Genomic DNA, 18,884 nt, shown 5'->3' with positions numbered 1-18,884 from the left:
TTTTTTTGGTTTGTTTATTTTTGTTTTTTTTTTTTCTCTTAAATGACTTGTAGATTAGAAGCTGCTAATTGAAAACCTTAAAGGACTGATGAATTTATTGTGTACGGCATTTTAAAGTGTGGGACAGGTAAAGTCAAGTGATTCTCATATTTTACTTTTTAAGACCCTCATTTGAAGCCCCCTTACACTGTCAGGTAATATATATGATTCTAATAAGCAGATTAACATTGCAATTTACTTTCAAGTTTATTTTAACAAATGTATAAACATAATTTGCATGATAGGATATGTAATATTCTTAATATTTTTTTCTGTACATAAAAAGAGTTCTAAATATTAGTGTGGAAGTAAAGTTACTAAGTTACCAAATCTTAGTTTGTCCAAATGTAAAATAAAATGATTGTGACTGTTACAATATCTTTAGATGATATGGAACTCAAATGATGTTAAAGCCATTTAAAATATGGATATAAATCACTGCAGAATATACTTTTCATTCAGTGAGGGGTTGTCTGTGTCACAAAAGGGAAGAAAAATCTGGCCAGGGACACTTTGGCAAACTTTTAAAAAATTAAATGCCATAGACTCATGCAAATGTATTTGACTTCACTGTTATCTGAGTGATGTTAGAAGTCCCTCTGTTTCTTCCTTCACCAATTCAAAGTGTGCAGTACTCAATTCTGTGCCTTATAGTAGTCTGCATCTTTATGAACCATGAGCAAAAAAGTCAATTCTGGTAGAATCCCCATCCTCTGCCTCTGCTACCAAAAGGGTAATGGTTTTGAAGATGTCAAGCTTTCAGACTGAAATGAACGTGAACATTTTGGTAGGAGTAGCTAGCCTTGTTAGTAGAGGACTGTAGGTAGTGAGCTCAAGTTAGTTTTTCTGCTGCCTCTGCCCTTCTTACGGAAAGGGGTCACCCATACAAATACTAGGCTACATTGGAAATCCTTCCCTAAAACAAGTAAGGGACAGGCAGACACCCATAGGAATGAAAAAACACACATACACACTAATGCACATATACTTTCTACATCTTCCCACAAGGCTGCACTTTGAATGAGGCAGGTTTATTTCTACTATTTCTGTACTTACCTGTTTAAACAACAATAAAAAACCAGTTCTATTATGGCAACAAATGCCACACCACTTAATCATTCTTAACTCATGTAGTCATTTTGCTTGTAGCTCATAGACTATATAACCCCTTTCCACTTGTACCTTTCTCAAATATCCACGGATAGTATCTGCATAATTACAAGGAACAACAAACCCAAGCTGTGTAGAAAAAACAAGAAAATCTATGGCTTTTTTTTCACCTGCTGTGCCATTGTGTGGCCATTCTTTTCTACATATCATATGCAGATTTTATTTTTATTTGTGGTTTGAAGAATAACAGCTAAAGGCTGAAATTTTGATAAACAACCAGAGGTCACAGGAACAGGGCATGTTTCACTGCGGATCTGAGTTTTTTCAAAACTATGGAATGATCATGGGGAGGGAATGCACATCCCTGATCACAATACTGTCAGAGGTATACTCATCTTGCCAACTGGTGGCAATATCAGTGGAACAGTCTACTGCACTCGTAAATCTGACAAGATGAACCTTAGCAGAGACAAGACAATAAAATTATAGTTCACTCTAGCAAAAGCCACTCTACCATTTTCCAAAAGGTAACACATGGATCAGAGGTTTTTTCTTTGCCTGGGCTTTAAGGAACAAATTGGGTGATGGCATGGCAGGGAGGGAGGATGTCAACATCTGTCTTTAAGATTTTCATCTGCATAAACAGATCTCTGGCCTGTTTTAACTTTATGTTCTCACTAGCTCGAGGGATGGATCAAGTACTACTTTCAGAAAAGACTTTCAGTAGTTTACAGACCTATTTCCCCATTTAATTAGGAATAATAGTTCCACATTTTACTTGGGCAGAAATACCCACAAGAACCACCCGTGTCTGTAGTCCAGGTGAATATGTGATTTTCAGGTGTTGGAAGTTTTGCAATAGTCCAATAGCAATAAATTACAGAGTTTTCACACAAATAATATCTCCAAGATATTTCTGATCGTCTATGAGTCTTTTGTGACTGCAGATTTGCAAGGAGTAATGAGCATATGGCTTCCTTGTACATAACAGCTATTAGGATGATTTCTAGCAGGCAGATGCATCATAATAGTCAGCAGGTAGTTGAAATACTCCAGTCTGTCTAGAGTCTGGTCCCCTGGACCTCATGGCTGTATCTAAAGTGGGTGTGAGTATTGTAATCTGTCCATCTCTGCCTAAGCTGTGGACCCAGACATAACTGACTTGACTGCCTCACTGTGTGCCAGGATAGAAAAGGGCTGATGAGAGATGGGCTGATGCATACTTGAATCTTTATTGGAAAACCATGATGTACACCATGGTCTAAGAGTTTCAGGGTTTCTATGTTCTTTATATTCTATATGTTCTATAATAATAATAATAATGTTCTATAAACACTGGTTTAGAGATAGTCCAAAGTTACTTTGAGTTTGTACTGGTATTGGCTTCTTGTCACCCAGATTACTCTTTGCTAAGGTTTCTCCTGGACTCTGGTCTCCTGAATAGGACCATATTGCAGTAATAGATAAAGTGAGGTGAGATGTAATATTCCAGTTATTAATTGCTAACTGAGCCTCAGGGATGTATGCAGGAGGATAATGTTCTTTAGTATTGTATTTATTGTTATTTCAAATGAACAAATATTGGCAACAGAACAATGGCTTTCATTATGGAAAGGTAGGCTGAGAGCTGTCTCATAAGAGCCCATGAGACCTGGAGGGACTGTAGCCAGTTTGGCTGCCCCTGTTTTTTTCTCCCCTTGTGTCAAATACTAATATAAACCATTCTTACATTCCACAAAATATCTTAAGTAGCCTTGTCCTTTTACCTTGTTTATAGAAAACCAGGTAGCACTCTGCAGTTTTTGTAACACACTGCTGGAATATTTTCGCAATGCTGCATTTTTATTCTGCTCCGTGAGATGTACCCATTCTTTCTGGATGTATGAAACTGAGGAGATCTGAGCCTTGTTGACTTCTTGTCTTAGGGAAATTAGGCGTATCTTGAGGATATAGGTACTTTTGTTTTGAAACACAGTGCTTTGAAAAAAGCTCATTTGTTTCTCAAATAAGTAAGTTTATGATCACTGCACTTACCAACACACTTTGTCATTGTTTATACTGCATTTTTGAAACCATCAACTTCACTTTTATCTCGGTTGCAGTGTTGTGTGTGTGGATGTACTTCCACAAACAATAGGATACAAGTGTTTCTTATTTTAAAATCTTGATGACTTGCAACATACCACAAACTATTTATACTTTCAAAGCCTTGCTGCACCATCTGCTTTTCTCAATACAATTGATAGATCTTACAAAGGAAGAAAGTTTGCTTGAAATTACTTCTTGAAATGAACACCTCTGCCTGGTAATAGTTTATTTCATCAGCAGCTGAATATTTCGGGGAACAATTGTTTTCTTTTTCTCCCTTGGCACATGCTTTGTGAGTATTCAATAGCATTTAGTGTGCTGGATAGCTTCCACAACACTGACCAATATAAGATGGACCACTAAGGTAGTTCAGTAAAGGGAAACTAAACACAATCAAAGCTTTCCAAGTTAAGGACCCATTTGGATGGCGCCTGCAAACCAAAACATTTGGAAAAGTTACTCTAATTGTGACTGAAAAACCAAGACCATAAATAAAATTGTAAGTGGCTCCAGATCCTAACAACATTGTTACTGCAAATGGGCATTGGTACAACCAAGGGTACATCAGCTCTGAAAATAAAACACTTTCAACAATGCTTCCTTGCAATAAACTCTCAAGACACTTCTTATTAAAGAAACAACACCAAAAACTGTGGGAGTTGATATTGAAAGCATCAGCAAACTTCATTGGGGGTCAGAAGTAATTTTTGTGCATGCAGCCAACATAAACTGCACCTTATAATGTGTAAGACATTAATGAAGATGGCTGGTTGACTGCATGCCCATAAGATTTTTAAAACTAGAATTGAAGACTGGAGATTAATGTGAGTGGGGAGGGAAGAGCAGGACAGAGCAAACAAAAAGAAATAGATCATGCATATTGTGGTCACTTTTGGTGCTGTCATTGGCCTCCAGTTGCCTACTGAATACCTCGAGGAACAGCTGTATTTCTTGACAGTGGCAAACTTCAAGGTTTAGTTCATTTTGAAAAGCCTCCAAAGGTTTAGCTGCTATCCAAAACCTATCTGAACCCTATTTGTCTGGAAACCAGGCTACAGATCTTTTCAAGATCTGGCTTGCTCGGGTCTTTGCTCAAATTTCCATTTCTTTAGCCAGACCAGCCTCACCACAGGCGCAGCCATTTTCATGGTATTTTGGTACTTCATTTCCTGTTGGGCCTAAGACCAGGAAGTGCAGAGGTGCCTGAAAATTAAAAACTAAGTAAGAAAGAGTTTGAATCAAAGACCTATTTTTGAAGAGCAATGAAGGTCTGAGTTTGGTTCAGGAGTGACATTCTTGGGCAATTTGCAGAGTGAAAGAGGTTACGTCTTACAAAGGATTCAGGGATTTCCAAAAATTTTGTGTTTTCTTTAGAATCAAAATCTAAATTCATCCTAATTTTCTCTTTGATTTAATATTGTGCTTTGAGGTAGATTTTTAAAGAGTTGACGTGCTAGATTCATGATGAACGCCATTTCATAGTTAAAATTTGTAATACTTTCTTACAAATTAATATAGTCAAAGTAGTTTCTGACTTTGTGAATACTGCATCCTCTGCCTCTCTGCTGTCTTTTACGGCAAAATTCTGGTGCTTCTGTTGGCATTTCTTTATCCACTTCTGGTTATTAATTGCTAATCACTGCCTTAATATTATCTACAGTAGCAGTGCAACAGTGCAACACTGGAGGTAAAACTGGAAAGAGAAAATACTTCAGAAAAAATTTGCAATATGCTAATCTTACACTTAATAATTTATGCCAAAAGAAAAGGAGGGATAGTGAGATGTAACATGATATTGTCCATAAGCAAATAAACTAAGCAGAGAAGGTATAGCATAAATACCTGCATGTTTTTCTTGCAGTTTTTCAGTCTTTGCCTAGCTGCCCCATGTACATAGGGAATTGGTTTGAATTACATCAATTGTTGTAGTGCAGTGGTGTGCAGGGGATACAAGGATACAAACTTTGGTTATGGGGAAGTGAAAGCTACCTAGAAGAATATGGATTAGTTTTTAGATTGGTGTGATAATGCTTAATATCAGAGGGTTGCTTAATGTGAGTTTACCAACTTATCAGTGGTCCTCAGTCAGCAAAGCTAGTGCTGTGTCACATCTTACCACAGAACTCGTGAAGTCAGTCTCCCAAATGGAAGTTTCAGCCGGTCCTTGCAGAAGAAATCTCTTTGAGGAGTTAGTAACTGCACTTCAGTGAATTTCTTTCCCCTCACTAATTTGTTACCTTTTAAAAATGACCACTAAGTGTTTCATCAGCTGTTGAAAATCCAGGCTAATAGAGAATGCAACCTAGAATTCTGGTCGGGACAGAAAGAAAAAAACATTTCCTGAAGGCAATCCTTTCAAGCTCGCTCCCTGGCTTGCTCAGTGGGTTGCTAGAAAACTTGCTTGAGAATGTTTGCATCACACCTATCGAAAACCTAGCTTTTCCCCCTTCATTTACTTTAGGCTGCTTGTTGTGTCATCTTCATCTTTTTGAGTCACTGTGTAAAGATATATTTTTTTTTTTTGTGTTGCCTTAAATTTGTTTTGAGGATGTAATGATATACTTTCTTGTCTTTTAGGTATTCATTTTTAAACTGTATACAAATTAGCTGTCATACATGTGCTATAAATCGTTTATCTGTCCTAGAGCACCTAAGGAGTGCTTACATGCAAATAAAGAAAAATTCCTTTACTTTGGAATGCTCTTTAAGTCATGGCTTAATGCTGTATTTTGCAGATTTTTTTTAAATAAAATTGCTGCCATGAAGTGCTCACAGTCTTTTTACTTGGCCTGGCTTTATTGTGCAATTACTAATATTCTGACCTTTTTTCAGAATTAAACAAGGTATTATCAGTGAGTGAACAGTGTAAAAACTCAGGAAACATCAGTACATTTTTTGAAATGCAAGTAGTGACAGATAGAAAATAATTTTATTGGTATTCAGGATGGACTCATTATGATCCATGTAGCAAGTTGCAGTACAGAGAAAACCTGCAGATTGCAGGTGACCCCTGGATGTCAGGGTGGGAAGACAATGTCTCAGTTCCATTATTTTTTCTTGCTCTTATCTGGAGTGAAGTGGAAGAATAGTTGAGTTTGCTCTGAGTAAAATCTGGCATTGAGTCTCATTACTACTTTGAAGGATGGGGAGAAGAGTGGGTGACATTTTAGTAGACATGCAAACCATGTTAACCATATTTTAACTGCAACATGTCTACTTGTACAGGAATGCTGTTAAAACAGATCATGTGTCTGCAAGTATCACAGAATACAAAGTGTGTGAGCTGGGGATGTAAATCATGCTGTCTAGAAAATTGCTTCCCAAATGTTTTTCTTTGCTAGATGCTGCTCTTCACAGTGGCATCTTCTTGCTAATGGTTGAGAATCTAGGGTGTGGGGCAGCTCTTCTGAGAATACAAGGTAAAAACATGGCATTGACAGCATGTCAGAGAGGTGGTGATACTAAAATGTAAGAATCTCTTCTCAGTGAGGCTGATACATGCGTGCCATGCTGGTTTCAGTGCACTTGTCTTCATCCTGATTTTCTATGTCATCCAAACATTCTGTGTTCCTCTTTGGAACTGTGAGGTGAACCTAATGGTCTTAAAATTAAAAGGAGATTTTCTGCTATAAGCAGGAGGACATGTTGAACACAGCTTACCAATGGTCTCTGATTCAGTTGTCTCAATTTATTTGTCCTTGTCTGTGCAGGTGAAGAATTATTTATTGCATTTAATCACAGTGTTTTAGTCAGTTCTCATTCACTGTAGCCTCCACATGGATGACACTTAGTGCAGACAAAGGGGTGTCAATGAAACTGACCCAGGCTCTGTAAAGTTATATTTGTTAATGGTGTGGTCACTGTACATCACCTTTTTTTTACCTATAGTGCTGTATAACACTGCTCAAGTCAAGGGAGAAGTTGTCATGTGGGCTGATGGATCTTCTAGAGTGAAAAATCACTGTGGCAAATGTCACTTTTTAAAGTAAAAGTTTCTATCAAAGAAATGAAATCAAGTGAGTGAAACCTGGTCCTGAAAAAAGTATGCTACAATGTACTCGAGGGTAGTACATACTGTAAAGATATCTTTGTCCCACAAGAGGGTGCAGAAATGAAAAAGATTGTCAACATAGAAACTAAATCAGGCTTTGAGTTAGCCATAAGTTTATTTGTTCAGTGAATTATCTCTGGTGTATTGGATGGTTTATTTTTGGAAGAGAGCCATCAAAGATTTAAGTGACGCAAAATAAGAAGCAGAGATGGGAGGGTCCATACAGGTATTTCTGCCCCTGTCCATTCCGTTGCAAATACAGAGCGGTGGCGCCGCTTGCGCAGCGTCCTCTCAGGGGCAGGGAGGTGACCTTTCTTCTTCCATGGCACTGCAGGGATCCGCCACGGGAGGGAGAGCAAGAGCAGCGCGGTCTGCCCTGTCTCCTCTGGCAAGGGCTGAAAGGAGGGCAAGCCCTTGTTTCCCTCCTCAGTGGCTTTAGTCTGGAGGGGAGCAGCTGGGGACCTTGATTTTTCAGTACTTGCCCCTCAGTTGCACATCAGATTGGAACTCAAATGGGAAAAATCACAAGTGGAAAAAAGTTTTGACACAAACTATTGAAAGGTAACAAAGAGTTCTGCAAAAGGAAAGTGTCTTTAATGACATGGCATGGCTTGATGTTAATTAACATGAATTAGCATTCATGAGAGCTCAGAGCAGGCTGGTGAGGATGAATATAGGCCTAACATATGAGATGCTTTTGGCCATGAGACATGAAGAGGGGTTCAGTCTGCAGAAAGCATGGGGCATATTAATTTCATTGCATATATCCATGCTGTTTCTTTTTGCAGCATTTATTACATAAATTCTGCTGAGCAAGACAAAACAAAGTGGACAACTTATTTTTTAATGGGATTGTCTTTCAGACCATCTCCTCCTGGAACGGCAGTTTCCAAGCATACCACATTTGTGATAGATTTCAGCCTAAGTGGATTTAGTTGCAAATCTGAACTTTAAACAGGAGGTTTTATCTTCCCATCATGTTTTCTCCTTGAAAGTTCCAAAAATTACAATTCTGAAAGAAAGGGAAAGTTTTTTTGAAAGAAGTGCTCATTTGGTAAATTGCTCTTCTGTTTAAGCTTCCCTTTTCCAGGTGCTGAATGACTCCCAGAGCAAAAGCTCTGTCATTGCTTGATAGTGGACTTCCATTGTTTTGCAAGAAAATTACAAGGCAATATTCATGCATGGATAATTGATTTCAATCTGAAGCGAAAATGGCAAAAAGCCGAGCTCAAGTGTCTATTTGTCTGTAACTAGTGCAGCAATTTTCTCCACTGCAAAATGGGTATCAAGTACTTCTCTTATGAAGTGTCAGTATTTATGTTCAGTAGCTGCAAGTCCAGGAGAGGTCTATAGCAATGAGAGAGTCAGGGTGTTTCCTACTACATGACAAAGCCAGATCTGACACCAAGACTAATGGCTGATAGAGATTAATTTTTTCATCTTTGTGGCTGGTGACAGACTCACTAAAGCTCAGTAGACACAGCACTGCTGGTTTGGTAGAGGGACTGCTGAGATAACCACAGGTTCACAATACGTGTAGTACTGAAGTGGAAGCAAAGAAAGAGCTGCAATACTGCTGCTAGGAGTGAGCCCATAGGACCTGGAAATTGTCATCCTTTGGGACTCATAGTTGTGACTGGGCTCTCTCTGGCCACTGTAGATTTTTTTCTCCGATATTCTCCTTCCCCATCCAGTTGATCTTTCCTTAGTTTATTTTCAGTGTTTACATGTATAGTCTGTGAGATATTTGTGTTTGTACAATGTTTTGGACAAAAGAGGTTCATGCCTGTTTGGCTTTCTTGATCTGCCACAGTTTTCAAGTTCAGTAATAAATAAATCTTGAATGACACCTTCTTGCAGGTGAGACTGAACACAAATAATGGAGGATATACAAATAGCAGAGTTCATCAGGCAGTTGTGGCCACAGTCTGGTTCTTTACACCCTCTGCAAATTATCCAAGCTGGTTATTTTGTATAGACTTCCTTATAACTATGCATGTATACACACACACACACACACACACACACACACACACACACACACAGAGACACATATGTTTGATCCTACTGTGCCTTTTGTAAAGAATTGAAGGAAGCAATTCAACATTACTACAGGAAGAGATCAGCAAACTTGTCTATTCTCTGGTCTTGTCAAGCTGTTGGCCAAAGTATTCTCTACAGTGCAGAGAGCCAAGTGTCATCTGCTTGGTATTTCCTGACTTGTGAGAGCTTAGTGTTTCAACCTTATCATTGCCCTAAAGCTGAGGTTCTCAGCCTCAGTATGTGTTTCCTTTCATGGTGCAAACCTCTTTCTCTCCTAAAGAAAAACAGCTCTGAATCAATGCCTGGTCTTTCCTACAAATTCTAATGTGAAGGCTTGGATGCTTCTTCCTATTTTTGTAGGTCAGATGGAGCTGGAAGCTTCTCTACCCACTGCCCTTCCCTACCTTTCAAAGAAGAGGAGATGGGTTTGGATGAAAGATGCTTATGTCCTGTGGGTGCAGACCAAAGAGTTGAGAGGTGTTCTTACTGCTGTGTTCACAGCCTCTGAGTGTACTCTCTCTTTCTATAGCAGCATCACCAAGAACCCTCTGGGAAACCTCGTCCAAAGGCTCTCTTGACACACTCAGAGAGATGTCAGGCATTATCCTTCTTCCTGTAGGCCTTCTGTGGCTTCAGTATGTTGTATCCATCAGCTGCAATAAATTCCCTAGATTGCCATTTTCTACCTTAAGATGACCTGTGTCAGCCATATATGTATATGCAGGGATACACTATATACATTTCCATGCAAACCTTTTCTTCCTTTTGTTTTTCAGCAATGATTGGAAAACCCCCATAAAAGTTAATAACTAGAATGTCAGATATTTCCCCCCAAAGTTTATGTAATCTGATCTGACTGCTTTGATGTGATATTTTTTTTGTTTGTGTGTTTTGGTCTAAGGAAATGATGCATAGGAGTCTAGTGTTAGTTTTCATTTGACAAGATTTCTAAGCTGTTAGGTTTTGACTGTGTTGGAAGTGCTACAGGGCAGCTGTGTTTGTTAGTTGATGAATTTGTGTAATCTAAAGACTGAAAAGAACAGAAAGAATACCATCTCCCTTCAAATCTCAGATCAGGTCACTTCAGGAACTGCCTCAGGCTATATTTGATTTTATTTTAGGAGCTCTCATGATTATCATTCTAAATAATGACAGAATAGAGCTTTTACTGCCTGGATTGCTTATTATGACAGGAGAAATCAAAAGGTCACACAGTATCTTTCCTTGTTACAAATGTAAATTATTTCTTTAGAACTGGTATCCTGAGTCTTCTCAACACACCTGGGGGTAAGAAAGCTCCTAAGTGAGATTCATTTTACAACCATGTTCGGAAATCTCACTCATTTATTAGAAGTAAGAAGCAACCAGAAGTCTCCAATGAAAGTAGGAGGTTACAAATAGGACTAATCACATGTAAAAACTCACTGTTTCCAGCTGACAGAAATTAAAACAGTGTCAGAGATGCAATGACATTCCTTTCAGGGATCTTTGTAAAACTGAGACAAACAGAAGGGGTGTGCCTGATGAATGGGAAAGTTTGGAAAAAAAAAAAAAGACAAGTCTATCAAAGCTGAATGGGGTCACAGTTCATACTCTCCAGCTCTTTTGTGGTATGCAGGATGTCTCTCCGGAAGAGCCCTGCAGCTGTCTGCTGTCAACAGCAGCAAAGCAGGTGTGCGTGTGTGCCTGGACTATATACTTTCCCATACCTGATGCTTCTCGCTTGAATAAAGGTCAACATCTTTTAAAACTTTGTGGTTATTTTTTTACTGCTTCTGTTTTTGCTAGAAAACTGTTCAGTGGAGTGAGATTTAGAAGCTGTTGTCAAAGAATAATTTGAGCTGATTACCTAATTTCCTTTCATTTGTCATGACTGTGAAATAGCCTGAGGGCTGCATGTGTCATATACACACATTCTGTGTCTTGTATTGATTCAAAAGTTATGTGATGTGTGCCAGGTGTCTGCAAGGCAGTTCAAATGGCAAAGTAGCATGGGTGAGGGGAAGAGAGATGGTTTGCCCTGCCAGTACACTCTTCTAAAATGATTCTGCCTCACCATGCTTTAGTCCTTCCTATTAAATAGAGGTGTCACAACTGCATCTTCTGTCCTGGCTCTCTGGAATATCAGTTAATTTCTGTACATCCCTGTGTTACTTGGACAACAGAAATGCCTGAAGCAGGCACTCAGCTGAAGTGGATCTCTGATTGTGGCCTGTGTGTTGTGGATGCAGGAGCTGCAGGTTCAGCTGTACATGGGTCCCAGAGGACGGATTGCATAATAACAATTCTGATTTTCCACAGTATTTATAAGGGGTGTGTCCAGCCTTCTTCATAACATCCTGCTGAGTCCAGTGGGTGTTTCAGCAAGACAGAATTGGACATGTGTCTGCCCTCTTGAATCTGGGAAACCATGGGTCTACCCCATAAGGGCAGGAGTGTGCAGAGGAGCTTGGAGATAACTGAAGTGCCTGAAATGATACTGTCAGTGTTCATGTTTGGATATGAAGCCTGGGAGGTGTGATAAAAACTTTTTCTTATGTATCTGTGTGGTGGTGCTGTTCAGAAACATGTTGGCAGCTTTTTGTACATACAGGTAGAATTTGATCAGAAGGATACCACTGGGCATATGCTGGGCATATAGAGTATAAAATCACCCCTCCATGCTCTTTCTTCCTACTGAATGGTGTTTCTTCCATGAATCAACCCTGTTGTCATATTTGTCCTTCTTACATGTTGTTGACAAATGCATGTGACTACAGAACTTAAAGGTCCACTGAAATAGCCACTAATTCATGAAACAAAACTTGTTAAAGACCTGTCATTCCCTTTTCAGGGCAAATATAGCTATCTCTCTTACTATGAATTTGATAAATCCCATATCCACCAAAACTGTTACTATAAGACTATTGTTAAGAGTAGAAAAGTTGTCCATTTTAATCCAACAAGTTAAACCTATTGCTGTGGTTAATAACTTCATGTTGTAATCACCTGTTGTTAATAGCTTTTCTTCAGTTACCTGTTAATAGTTAAAAATCAGCTCAAGTGAAGTGTCCCCCTGCTATTTCCCGGGAGATGACACCTGGGGGGAGGGGGGGTGGGAGGGGTGGCTCAGAGCTAGTATGCAAATGAGGAAGCCCCTCACCAAATCTCGCAAGAAAACCCCTAAAAACAATGAGCCAACATGGAATTTAGAGATCTAAGTGATGTCTAAAGGTGAGGAATTTAATCCCGTGTCTGCTAAGATCCTTTTTACCTCTCACCCTAACCTAAGAAAAAATCAGCTAGAAAGAGGACCTTGAATGTCAGACTGAAAAGATAGAATCTCCTAATCTCCCGTGAGGAGGGAAGCCCCAGCTCTGCCTGCAGACCAGCGGACACAGCTGCATCACCCTCCTCCTCCCTGCCACTCCTGGGAGCACCAGCGGCGTGGGCGCGACCCGTCGGTTTCTCCCCACTTGAGCTGATTTTTTAAATAAAGGCATTAAAAAGGAGAAAGATCTCCTGCCCTGTTTATTTCAACTATCATTTTTTTTCCCACTGTGAATATGGTAGTTTTAGTCTTTGTGGCAAAGGCACACCAAGATGCAGCCATTCTTAATCAACATGCTCAATGAAGGCTCCAAAGACTCTTCTAGGAGACAAAGATTGGCTGATAGATACCTGCACATGGTGGAACCACTGGCTCAATTGAAATACAAGTGAATAGAATCTGGAAGAGAGTTAAAGTCAGTTAAAGTCAACAGAATGGGGAGCTGCGCTCATGCCAAAAATATGTGAAGAAAAAAGCTTGAGTCTCAGCATTTTTTATGTTTTTTTTTTTCTTCTCAAAACCAGTATGGTTGTTTAAAAATAAAATGGGCTATGAATAACATGCACACATTCTTTGTAAAATTATTTTCTTACAAGTAACCTGTAAGCCAATCTCCAAATGATTCATATTACCTCAGTAACATTGACTTTCTGTGCATACAACTCTGTTAAATTAGACCTAAGGTTGTATACATGTTCATCATTAAGAAAAGCTCATGAAGCTGGGAGTGCTAAAATACCTGTTATTCATTCTGACTGCATTATTTGGGCAAGCCCATTCAGTGTGCATAGATTTCAAAATGCACTCTTTTTCCAAGCTCTTGCCTCTCAATCAGTCCTGCTGTCCCCCGTGGCCTGGAATCCTGCCCGAGCTTGACTGCAGTATGTCTGGTGAGGTTCCTGCTGCTTACCTTCCTTAGTTGACAGCACCCCATGTTGTCCAGAAGTGCTTGCACATTGTGTAAAAACTCCTGCAGATTGCCTATGAAAACATGGAATGAGGGAGTTTGTGTTTTCAACAGGCAGCCTCTGTCTTACAGGCAGCCTCTGTCTTAGCAACTATGTGAAACAAGTCAGTGCTATTATTCATTAATGTGGCCAGGACTCCCTTGTGTCCCTTAACCTGAAGCTGTGAACGATGCTAAGAAAAGAAGGGCTGGTCTTTCAGCATTGTTGTGGTAGCTTATTGATCAAGACTTCAAGCTTTTTCTAGCCCAGAGATCTCTGCTGCTTGCTGTTTTGCTATCTTAAATAGCTTTTGATTATCTGCTGTCTCTGAGATAGACCTTCTTTGGTGCATTTTTCACGTCAAAGGTGGACACCATTGTGCTATTGCTATTTCATTTTCCATATTGAATTGGGATCCGTGCCATGGCAATCCATTTAACTGTTATGGTGTTGTTCAAATAAACTGAAAAAAAATCCAGATGTTACCCTTCTTCTGCTCATCACCTAATAAAATACATAACCAGTTCTCTGTTATCCTGGGGATAATTTATCAGCCACACTCAGCTTCATTATTGAAACTTCCCTTATCCTGTGGAGAGTGGCTGATCTGTCTAGTGAAGTGCAGTCCCACTCCATGTAGTAGGTTGTTTGGGAATTTGTCTGGGGACCCTTTCCCCTTAGAAAATATGCATTAGGTAATTGTGATGTTCTGGTAAAGGCCAGATTGGTGACAGTGTAATGCCCCTCAGAACCACAGGAGACAAGCAGGTTCAAAAAAATTTTGGCAAATATTTCTGCTTTATTCCTAGGTGACTGGCAGGCCACTGCTGTGTTTTTGATTGTTGGCTGAGCACAAGAACAACCTCATATGTGAGGCACAGTTGCAGTTGCCCAGTTGTTGCTGTTTATTTGCTATCACCTCTGTAATTCTTCAGGAGCCAGTGGAAACTGAGTTGGTGGAGAGGATGGCTTCCTCATCTACTCAAAGACCATTTATGAAAGGCTGAAAATTGTATCAGCTATAACACGGGCTGAAAAATAGAGAGTGAGAAGTCACACATATCCAAAGATAGGTGCATACATGTTTGAAGGATTGAAAAAGAAAAACACAAAAGAAGAAGAATATGTCAATATCATATACAGGATAGCCATCTAGCTCCAGGAAGCCTAGGGAAAGTCCTTTCCTCTTGCCCCAGTCATGTACATGCATGTACTGACTCCTTTTTTTGGTCTTTTTGTTTGCTTTTAACTGATTTCCTTCATTTGTTGATAGATGGCTTTTCATTATCTGAGATTAAAAAAAACTGTTATCAATAACAAAGCATGTGAAATCTATTCTAGCTAATCTGAATAGATGAATGGCTGAATGTTTTCTTTTATTATAAGAATTATGTAATCAAAAATACAAGTGATTAAAAATTATGTTTGCATAAAGAGAGAAAGAACAAGAAATTTGGGCTTTTTAAAGTAAGTTATTTTAAAGGGCAATTTGCCTATGAAATGTTGCATTTTTAGAGAAAACACTTCTTAATAAACAGCTCTGTTTGAAAGATTTCTGTAAAATTGGTGGGTTTTATTGAAATTCTGTGTTTTAGATGCTAATGTTCTTAAGGAGATGGAAAAGCACTCTTGTATTCCAGAGATTCATAGTAATGTGAAAGAGCTTGGTGTCCAAAGAGAGCTGGCAGAAGACAAAAATGGAGGAAATCTAGCACTTTCTAAGTAGAAGGACTTTTATTGGAAGGAACTTCAAACAGCTGCAGTATTTCATGCACAGTGTAGCATGGATGAAACTACAGGCTGCTGTAATTATAGTTTTGTATCTGTAATGGATATCTCCTAAACAGGAATGAATACAGTTTTAAAAGTTTCCTGAACTGATTCTGCTTCTGTGAATATTTTCTAATTTGAAAGGTATTCTGCAAAATTAGCACATTCTGCAGGTTCTCTGGTTTAGCTTCTTAACAATCACACTGTCTTATTTTAATATTGAAGACAATATAGAAATATTCACCGTTGTCTTTTTTTGCAAATTTCTTGAGAAGTTCCTCTACCAATTTTAATATGTGAATATCTATTTCTGATGAAAGGTTTGATGTATACGTAGCTCATTTAAAAATCAGCTTATCAAGCCTTATGTTCAGAAAAACCGTATCTTTAATACAGAGTAACTAAAATGCCCAAGGATTTTGCAGATTTTGTAGAATATATTCAAGCCTTGAAATATCTTAAAAATCAGGCTCTGTTCTTGAAACAGTTATAGGCATAATAAATACTGGTTAATTGTCATGCCATGCAGGACTGTCTTGTAGGTACATCTGAAGTATGGGATAAATTGACATTTGTATTTTGAATTATTATTAGCAAGAGACTGAGATAAGACAGGTCAAGCTGTTGGTTGTTACATTTGATAAATTTGTTTCTGACTAGGCATATCAAAATGTTCACAGACAGCTGCAGATTTATCCCTGCAGAAAAAGGGAAAAAAGGTCCTTACAAAACTATTACCAAAGCCAAACACATATAAAGTAAAACTGTTTATTTTATTATCACAGTTTGTTTTTCTGTTTCATACTCACACTCTTCTTTGCATGGCAGATATGATCACCTTTAGAAGTATAAAGGTGTGATTTGGGACGTGTCTCCAAAGATCCATTTTTGAAAAATCCCAAGCTATTTAATTAATGTGTTTTTAAAGGTATCTTTGGTGTCCTATAGAAAATTGCTTTGTTTCATTGTTCAAGTTCCTTTACATTTATATCACTTTCATGATCTTCATGTCAGAGTGACCTTACTCATATAAAAATCTTTAGTGTCAAAATAGTCCAGCTGTTTTCTCCAATTACCCAATGTCAAAACATCCCAACAACCCAGTCTAAACATATGAGAGTCCAACATATTAGCACATGTAAGGCTTTTTTCTCATATTATTCAATTTAAAATTAATTTCCCTTCTTCAGTCCAAAGAAAATCATTACACATTCATCTCAGGGGACCAATTCCTTTTTACTTGAACCACTACAACTGACTCTTAATATGGTAAAAAATGTAATGTGAAAGACAAGATGTCTGTGTTAGAGTGTCATGTGCTGTGAGGACCAGGGAGTGGGAACAGTGGGGGCTCCATGTGGGCAGGCAGAGCCTGTCCTACCCCCCACCAGGAGCAGGCAGACAGGGGGACCTGGGGCAGCCCCAGCCCCTAGCATCTGATGCCTCCCTGGGTATGGGCTGCTCTTTAAGGGGGAGGTAATTTATAGTTTGGAATATGGGCATGGATGAGCAGAGCCCATGGTGAAGATTAAATGGGGCAGGAGCTGTGGATCAGGCAGAGGCCAAGCAGCAAGGTTTTAGCTGGAAAGTAGGTCCTGTGGATGGGGACAATCTCAGCTGGGTTGTCACCTCTCCAGCACAACATGGGAGCCCCTCTGCAGGGACACCAGGGAAGAGGGGCTACCAGTGGGCTCTGCTGTCTCTCCATTAATCCTGACCTCAGACAGCCAAACCTTTATGAAGGGCATCATCTCAGGACCTGTACATGGGATCAAAAATCTCTATAATCTGTAAAATAAATCTTCTGATGAAAAATTCTAGCAGCCAGGTTTTTGATCTGGGCAAGGTGACACAAACCAACTTAAGGCACGCACAGGCCAAGCTGTTGTTTCTAGTTTTACAAGACAAAACTGGATTGGTTTGTGTCTGCATAAGCACCCCAGTAAACCACCTCTGCATTCTAGCTGATGTTGAGTTACATTGTCCTTTCTATAATAGAGATTTTATAGTTTTAAGTGCTATGAAATACACAGGCAGTAGAGACAATTAACTTCTGATTTCATCACGTATGCTGAAGTTGCCTTGCTATTTGTGAGTGAAGACTTTTCCCTTGGAGAAGGAGAATTAAAAGAAGGTAGCACAGTACAAAGTCAAAGGGTCTCATCATCCCCTAAGTCATGAAAAGACTGAACAGAGAATCTGTAGAAAACTGTAGAAAAATACTCTGTGTAGTGGGTTGACTCAGACTGTGGAAGCAATGTGTATGCTCCAGTCGTACATCTAATCACCCATTGTGCTTAAGCAACATTAGGTTTTGTAGGTTCCCACATCATATTGACTGTTGTTTTGCAAGACAGCAGTAACCAGTCTGTTGACAGCTTGTATTCAGATATCTGACAGGACAGCAGCTTGTAGATAAAGTTTCCCCATCCACAATCTCCTCAGGTGTGAGTAGCAAGCTATTACAGGAAATTAATTACACTTTCCACATTGCTTTCCCTGCTTTGTACACCCTATAAACCAAGAAGTGTAAGTAAACCTTGTGGAAGCATGGGTAGGCTGTCAGAGACCGAAGCTGCAGAGGGAGGTGTCTGTGTCTATGTGCACACCTGTGCCCAAGTGAAGGAAGCACAGGAAGGACAGGTGCTTTATGACTATTTCCCCACTGCAGCCAAGTATTGATCAAACACTCCTGGTAGTAGGAGACCACATAGCTCAGTGTAGCTGAGTGGCACAGTGCCCATGCTGCTGTGGCTTTCAGAGTTGTGCAACAGGGAGTAAACATATCCACCTACATCAAGTCTAATGTGGCAGTATTGTTCCTCAGCAGGCAGTTCAGGGGTGCCAGAGATTACCATGGTTGTAATTGTCACATACATCTCTCACTGTTTTCAAATTTCAGAAGGCTAAACTGAGTAAGCATGTTGCAGGTAACTAACAGACACATGGCTTGCCTTCAAATATTCACACCAGAAATGCCCTAGTGAAGTCAGTTTCTACTATATTGCAAGGTCTGGTCAGAAATTGTTCTAGACCACAAGAACTGATCTCATGTTGATGAAAGATCAAATTTCATGTGTTGTGTTTGCAGTTATGAAACAAAAGGTGCTTGCCAGCATCAGCTTTCCTGAGACAACAAGAAAACTGACATTTTCTCCTCCCTGAAGAATGAAAAAAAGGAATAAAAGTATCCGTTTCTCATTTCTTGCTGCAAGAGAAGTATTCTTGCTTTTACATTCTTACTTTACCATATCAGGATTTTTTCCCAGACTTTAGGAGAAATGTTTATACTGAAAGCACTCACAAAGTAATTTATGTTACTGTTATACCTGGTCATAAGTTTGAACACTAAAACCAAGCTAATTTATAGGATTTGGAGATGATTTTCCATTCATAGTTAACATTTTTGATCAACCTGAATAAGTAAAATAATGGGAAAAATTTTAGAATTTTACAGTTGTCCTGGAAATTTTCATTGCTACCTGATTGGTTTTGGTACATTAGGCTTGTCTGACCTCTTTGGATG

General features: G+C 39.2%; 1 protein-coding gene across 5 annotated transcripts in view; it reads left to right on the top strand.

Moving 5' to 3' along the window:
• Positions 1-18,884, top strand: part of SMOC2 (SPARC related modular calcium binding 2) — a 140,271-nt gene that overhangs the window by 1,548 nt on the left and 119,839 nt on the right. The gene's annotated exons all lie outside the window — the stretch shown is intronic.

This window comes from Passer domesticus, chromosome 3 (assembly GCF_036417665.1).
Source record: "Passer domesticus isolate bPasDom1 chromosome 3, bPasDom1.hap1, whole genome shotgun sequence".
In the NCBI taxonomy this organism is placed as follows: Eukaryota; Metazoa; Chordata; class Aves; order Passeriformes; family Passeridae; genus Passer; species Passer domesticus.
This window is presented reverse-complemented; position numbering and strand designations above follow the sequence as displayed.